Source organism: Micropterus dolomieu, linkage group LG18 (assembly GCF_021292245.1).
Source record: "Micropterus dolomieu isolate WLL.071019.BEF.003 ecotype Adirondacks linkage group LG18, ASM2129224v1, whole genome shotgun sequence".
Taxonomy (NCBI): Eukaryota; Metazoa; Chordata; class Actinopteri; order Centrarchiformes; family Centrarchidae; genus Micropterus; species Micropterus dolomieu.
In genome coordinates, this window is record NC_060167.1 from 3,169,858 (window position 1) to 3,177,275 (window position 7,418).

At 41.1% G+C, this 7,418-nt stretch overlaps 1 long non-coding RNA gene across 1 annotated transcript in view; it reads right to left on the minus strand.

The window, feature by feature from the left end:
• Window positions 1-7,418, minus strand: part of LOC123956953 — a 22,989-nt gene that overhangs the window by 12,702 nt on the left and 2,869 nt on the right. The window contains exon 2 of the long non-coding RNA XR_006821682.1: window positions 1,916-2,048. This is a non-coding gene — a long non-coding RNA (uncharacterized LOC123956953). The remainder of the gene's footprint in view (window positions 1-1,915; window positions 2,049-7,418) is intronic.

A 7,418-nucleotide genomic window follows, 5' to 3' on the forward strand; every position in this document is an offset into this window, starting at 1 on the left:
ATTAACACAATTACAAAGTCAGCCTACTATCACCTGAAGAATATATCAAGGATTAAAGGACTTATGTCTCAGCAGGACCTGGAAAAGCTTATCCTTGCATTTATCTTCAGTCGACTCGACTACTGTAACAGTGTCCTTACAGGGCTCCCTAAGAAATCCATCAGACAGCTGCAGCTGATTCAGAACGCTGCTGCTCGAGTCCTCACTAAGACCAAAAAGGTGGATCACATCACTCCAGTTCTGAGGTCTTTACATTGGCTTCCTGTATGTCAAAGAATTGATTTCAAAATCCTGCTGTTAGTTTATAAAGCACTAAATGGTTTAGGGCCAAAATACATTTCTGATCTTCTGCTTCGTTACGAACCATCCAGACCTCTCAGGTCGTCTGGGATCAGGTCTGCTTTCTGTCCAGAGTCAAAACTAAACAAGTAGAAGCAGCGTTCAGTTATTATGCTCCGTATATCTGGAACAAACTCCCAGATAACTGCAGGTCTGCTGAAAGGTCTGCTTTAAGATTTTTCTTTTTATTGATAACTTACACTGCACTGTAACTTTTACTGTCCTGTTTTCTTTTTCTTTGTTTTTAGCTTTTTATCATTGCTTTTAATTACATATTTCCATTTAACTCATTTAACCCTGATTGTAACATTGTAACTTTTATTATATTTCATGTTGTTTTTAAACTTTTTTATATTTCCCTGTTGCTTTTATGTTTTATGTAAAGCACTTTGAATTACCTTGTTGTTAAATTGTGCTATACAAATAAACTTGCCTTGCCTTGCTAACTATGTATGCATGTATGTATGTATTTCAATTGTACAGATTGATTTAATTAATCAACTTCATAGTCGCATACAATTATACACAGCATGCAAAATTTGTTGTCTGCATTTAACCCAGTGGTTCTCAAACTAACCGCGGGCCCCCCTGGCGGGGCATAGAGCCTTTGCAGATGGAGCGTGGATGACCAGGGGAAAAATGTGGAGAGGAACTAAGTTGAGTGAAAATGATCTATGTAGGGAAAGTGTTTGTGTCAGGATGTGTGTGTGGTTGAGAAGGTTGGTGGACCCAAATGCAGGACACTGAGCAGAGCAGGTACAGTTCAAAAGGTTTATTTTAGGCAACAGAAGGCGAGCACGCTTACTACAGAGTGGCTGAGTCCAGGTAAACCAAAATAAACAGAGTCCAAATAAAACAAGGTAATCCAATAGAAAAATCAAAGAAGGGAAAATAATCCAGAAAGCAGGGAAACCGGATGACACGACAAGCAAAGCTAAACAGGCTAAACACTGCAAGACGAGACAGAGCGTGTACACGCTACAATGACTGGACAGAAACACCAAATATATATATATATATATATATATAATATATACACAGGGACTAACGAGCAGGGCGGGAGCAACGCAGGTGACAGGGATCAGGACTGACGAGACAGGCAGGCAAAGGGATTACTGGGAGAACAGACAAAACACAGGTTACTGGACACTAAACACAGGCCGTAACAAAATAAGACATGACGGATCAAAATAATATAAGTGACAACTAATCCAGGCACAAGCAGACAAACCACAAATAAACTACAGCCAACAGGGAAACAGACTGAAGCTAGGATAAAACAACGCCAAAATAATGCAAACACAGAACTAGGAGTAAATACAAAGACACCAAACTAAGGGACAAGACAGATACTAAACTTAAACATGCGAATGAATACAGTAACAAGGCTACACAGAGAAGCAAGGCAGGATCGTGACAGTTTGAGAATGCAGGCCTGAATAATATTTTATTTCATTGAATTCAACTTGTCTCCGGATTAAATTACAGCAAAGTTAAAAACATTTACAATAATTTAAAACAAGATCTGTGAGTAAATGTTCTTTGCTCCTTTTCACCCTTAAAGATGAGTGTTTACCTTCAGAAGCAGCAGATCCTGAGCTGTCGGTGTCAGCAGACTCTGGATGTTTTTCACTCTCCTCTTTACTCTCCTTCCCATCATGACTCTGTTCTCCTCCCATCATCCCGGTCGCCAACACAGCAGGTCACACCTGAACAGAAATACACAAGTACATACAGGCATACGTGGTTTTAATAGTTAAAATAGGCAATTGTTTAACAATCCAGTCCTACCTACAGTTAGTTGTCTTTGTTCTCAACCAAGTTCCCGTTGTTGGTCCACTGAATATGAGTTTATTTGGTCATTATTGTGCCAATAAGTTATGGTGAGCTGAGTGACAGTGGAGCTCTGCTAGCAAAAAGAAAGCATGAAGCAAAAAATCAACAATTTTCAAACCCAGAGAAATCTGTGATTTTTAATTAAGGTAACGGTGCGTTTCATTTGGTCGCCTGTCAGTGGCGTCATATCCACTTTGCACATACGTCAGTGTTAGCCTCTTTGAAGCCAAGTTGACAAAAGCAATTGTCATGTGGATTTTAAGCAAACTTTTTATTCAATTTTTGCCGTTTTCTTAAACCTTTTCTTATGCGATACTTCAAAATACGCATAAAAAATCTTTGAACGCAGTATCCAGTTCTCTTGACTCATCCATAGCCATAAGGTGTCATTCACTGAATTTTTATCCAGCGTTAAAACACATTTTTATGATACACTTTTAGATCTTGGTCATCTTTTAACTATATATAGTTAAAAGATGACCAGCGGAGGAGGAGGAGGAGCCCTATGCGGATAATTCGGCTCCTTGTAAAAAAAACTCCTGAGCGATGAACACCTGATTCCAGTCACTGTGCCAAACTAAGCTAATATTTGCTCTGTGTTTTTAAAGATTTTTGCCAAAAAACATTTAATAATGCCAGTTATCTTTTTTTAATAAAAACATTTAAACACATTTAGAAAGTCTGGACCTGAGAACCATTTTTTCACAGCTGGAAAAGGTCAAACTGAAGAGGAGTCAAAGGGCAGACATTCAAAACAATCTCACTGACCCAGTGAATGAGAGTGGACAAAGATAAAAATACCTAGATAGAGAGAAAGAGAGAGCGATGCAGATATAGAAAGAAAGAGGATGAGAGGGATCACAGCCACCCCTGATTATCAGCTCGGACATCTCTAATCCTTTCCACAATGATTCGTCCAGGACGCCAATCCAATCAAACACAACTCAATCAGACACAACTGATGAGATCCTCTTACCCTGATAACACTTTACACGATCGCTGTGCGAGCTGTGAAAGCTTCCCGGTAGTCAGTAATGCATACTGGGAAATTACACAAGACTCTCAGGACTCGGGACAAATAGAAACACCAAGATGAAAACAGCCTGGCAGCACCGTCCTGTAGGGCTGCGATTTATGTTTTCATTGTTAATCAATCTATTGGCTGTTTCTTCTTCACTGTACAGCGTACACGTTTTCTCTTCAATTACCAAGACCACAGATTTGGACCCACTGAACTAATCCATCGATCAATTACTGACTACTACTGATTTGTTTTAGCACTCTCTGCTGGTTCAGTCCATAGACAGCCAAAGTCATGACATCACTTCCTGTCTGACCTCTGTTCTACTGGCTTCTGTGATTCATTACAATCTAAGACAAAGCGGCTAAACTACAGCTGCAGTAGCTATAAGAAACCGAAAACAAACTACAAGCATGGCAGCGCCAGTGCTTTGTCAGTGTAACTTTCTATCCACAAACTGACAAGCTGTAACATCGGCGGTCTGAAAATGTCTACGCCATTCAGTACTCTCTCCGGTTATTGCAGACATGTCTGAGCTAGTTAGGATCCCTTTTTTTTTTAGAACACTACAATCAATATCTGCACACAACAAAGCGAGCGTTTCAAGGCTGGATCTCTTGTTATTAGCGTTGTTTCAAATGTCAAGGCGATTTTGAATGAGGGTTTCTTACGTCTGGAGCTGATCCCAGAAGTTCTGGTTTCACATCAGCTCTGTATACAAAGATGGACGAGGCGTCATCATTTCCTCTTGCTATGGAAATATTGCTAATATGCCAGCAGTTGCTTTTATGATGCATTTTTCAGCCAATGTCTGTGCAGTAGAATCATGCAGCCAGCTTGCCGCAATGGAAAGGTAAACCAGCAGGCAACTAGCACTACACTTTACACCAAAGTAACAACACTTTAAGAGTAATTCAGCAATGCAGTTGTCTGGGAGAAGGATCTAAGGAAAGATTAAGGTAATGGTTCCATTTGAACTGTACATTTGAGATGGCTGCTCTGCGCACCACCAATAAGCGAAAGCTGTAATCTAGGGCTTCACTTTGTGTTGAAAAGTGGTGGGTCATAGGGGCTCAGATTAGGGGTGTGAAGGGACACTTGGCTCGCGAGACATCACGATACGCGATATTAGGTTCCACAAGAATGAGACGAAAAGATCCTTCAACAGTGTTTTAAAGAGATCCTCAATGCTGAGATATATGAGCGGGGGATCTTTAAACGCTTCATTTCCTGCATTGTGGTGAACGTTTCTTCATCAATTTATAATGGAAGTGTTTTTATATATGTAAAAAACACTAAATTCAGGTGGCAGGTGACATTTCAAAATATATAAATATAACAGAATCTAAGTCAGGGCAGTTCTCAGGCACTCTGTGTCGCTTTTGGGTCTGTTCCTCCTGTAGATCAACTTTTCTCATGTAAGTTCATCCCTGCTGAGGCAACATACATGTAGGTATGATTTAGTCTTCTCTCCTCTTTTGTCATGTTCAAAGGGAGAGAACTGAAAACCTGGCCAAAAAGAAACTGTGACAAGAAGTTCCTGCACTTTTTTGGGTCATTTTATAATCAGTAGCTTATTTGGGGGGGTTTTTTTCGCTTAAGTTACTTTTTTTGGACAATGCACATTTCTTAATGACCAAATAAACCTTTCTAAATCAGCCGTTTCAAAAAGTGGTGGGTCCCCAGCGTCCCCAGTGTAAATGACGCCTATGGCTGTAATATAATGCTTCTGTCTTTTGTGTCTCGTACACACAGTTGTGTTTAACTTCTGTGGTTGGAAATGTTGCTACGGTGTTTGTGAATATTGCGTATGCCTAATACTTAACTAGTGGGATTGCTGACAATGGCTACAGGGGTCCATCTTGGTTTTCTAACTTGTTGTACTTAGGGATGCACCGATCAGTCAGATACTGACTCACATAGCTGATTTGGGTATGGTGACATGGGGGCCAATCTATGTGGCAGATCTATTGTTTTTAATTACAGCGTCAGCAGTGCACAGATAGACCCAAACATTTTGCTAGGAAAGCTAACATAGCATGGAGGGAGTTGTCAGCAGTTTGGAGGTATTTCACGCATGATCAAGGCTGATGTTGCTTAACAAACTGTCTTCCCCACAGTGAGGAATACAGCTCATTAATTTCACACCGGTATCGGATCGATATTCTCTACCGGCTGATACTAGTGTTGCCAACTTTGTCACTATGAAATAAGGGACAAAAAGCGGGCTGCTGCAGCAGTGCGGGTATGGTTTTGTGTGAATATACAGTGTATTGTTTTCAGCAATTTGTCATTATGATGGCTAATCTCTTAATTATTTGGTAGGTTTAAGAACAGATTATTTACAGCAGGTACCTTTTAACACAGTCCTTTAATTGAACCACTACCTGTTACCTTTTACTATTTGTCTAACACAAAATACTTGTGACTCTCGCACTGTAGGTTACAAGAGGTTTTCCCCTTGTGATGTGTTTTATTTCCAGTTCACATCATTCAGGATATCCCGCACAGTCTTTGGTCCTAAAACATTCATTGTGATCATCTCCGCTTTCATTCTTAACCAGTGTATCTGATCTCAGATAGGTGCATTCCTTTGTTGTACCGCAACGCGGTCAATTGGGGTGTGACGTCATTCCCATCCCCGAACTCCGAGGTAAATAAAATGCAGCATAATCCCCATTAGCTATTAACCACCACACATCTGCCTTTTGTCTTACAGAGCAAGAACTTTGCTATGCTCGTTTATACTAAAGCTAGAAACAAACTGATCAGAAGGAACCCTTTATGCTCTGGTCCAGGATACATGAGGCACAAGCTTGTGGGCAGCTGGGACGTTTCTGACACCTATTCTGGAATAAACAAGAACAAAATGCTGCTGAATATTTTCACACACAGCCCCCCCCCCCAAAGTGATTTTATTCACAGCACAGTGACAAATGGAGATTGTAACCAGTGTGTCAATACGCCAGTAGAAGTAATGGCTGGCAGTAAAACAGGGAGCGTGTCTTTCAAAATGAGAAATTAACTGCCTCACAAATGTGTAACGGCTGTGGGTCTCAGGCCGAACTGCAAAGCAATAACTTGTTATAATTTTCACATAAAAGTTGACTATGGGCCCAACCTTTACTCCAGACCTAAAAAAACATCACCGTCTGCGGGACGGACAGAAAGATTTAACCGCAGCAGAGCACAGGCAGTGAGGAAAATACAGAGAGAAATATTGGATCTGTGGAGGAAATTAGCAGGAGCATTTTAGAGACATTCCAGGTATCATGGCCGTTTGACAGGTGTCTTATACATAGACTGTATAAAGGCCCTATGCCACTATTCTGCAAGTATCTTTGCCTGACTCCTGTTACAGGTGTCCAAATATCCACAATGGGGCTTAACGATTTGGGGAAAAATTCTAATTGTGATTTTTCTGCCAGATATTGCGATTACGACTCGATTAGCAATTTTGCTAAAGTTCAATATTCACTGCCAGTCTATTTTTGACTGAAGCCGTGTCATGCAGCACAGAGCAGATGAACCAGGCAGGAAGTCAGACACAGAACGGCATAGAGAATCCGGTCGATTTTTCAAAATAAAACACCCGATCGTACATCAACAACAAAAAAACAGACCAAAAAAGACGCAATTTAACTACGTAGCCTACTTAACCATAGTGGAAGCACAAAAATCAAGGACAACTGAACAAATAAGCAAAATCAGACGGGCAAAATGCTCTTATTCTGGAATGCTCCATGAAGGATATGTAGCCCGCTCATAGAGAGCTGTGAAGCACACAAAATGACATATTAACAACACTTTAACAACGTGTAGGCTAAACGCTCCGCTGAAACGCTCCTCTCCTGTGGAACCAGGTTCCAGTTTGGGTTCAGGAGGCAGACACCATCTCCACATTTAAGAGTAGGCTTAAGACTTTCCTCTTTGATAAAGCTTATAGTTAGGGCTGGCTCAGGTAGTCCTGAACCATCCCTTAGTTATGCTGCTATAGGCCTAGACTGCCGGGGGATTTCCCATGATGCACTGAGCTCCTCCCTCCTCTACTTTCTCTCCCTCTGTATGCAACCTCATCCTATTATTGCATGTTACTAACTCGACTTCTCCCCTTTCTGGTAGTCTTGTGCTTTCTCGTCCCTCTCCTCTCTCCTCCTATCACTTCCTGCAGGTGTTTCTGGCTCTGGAGCTGTGGAGTCTGGATCTGTGGTTGCGGGTCACC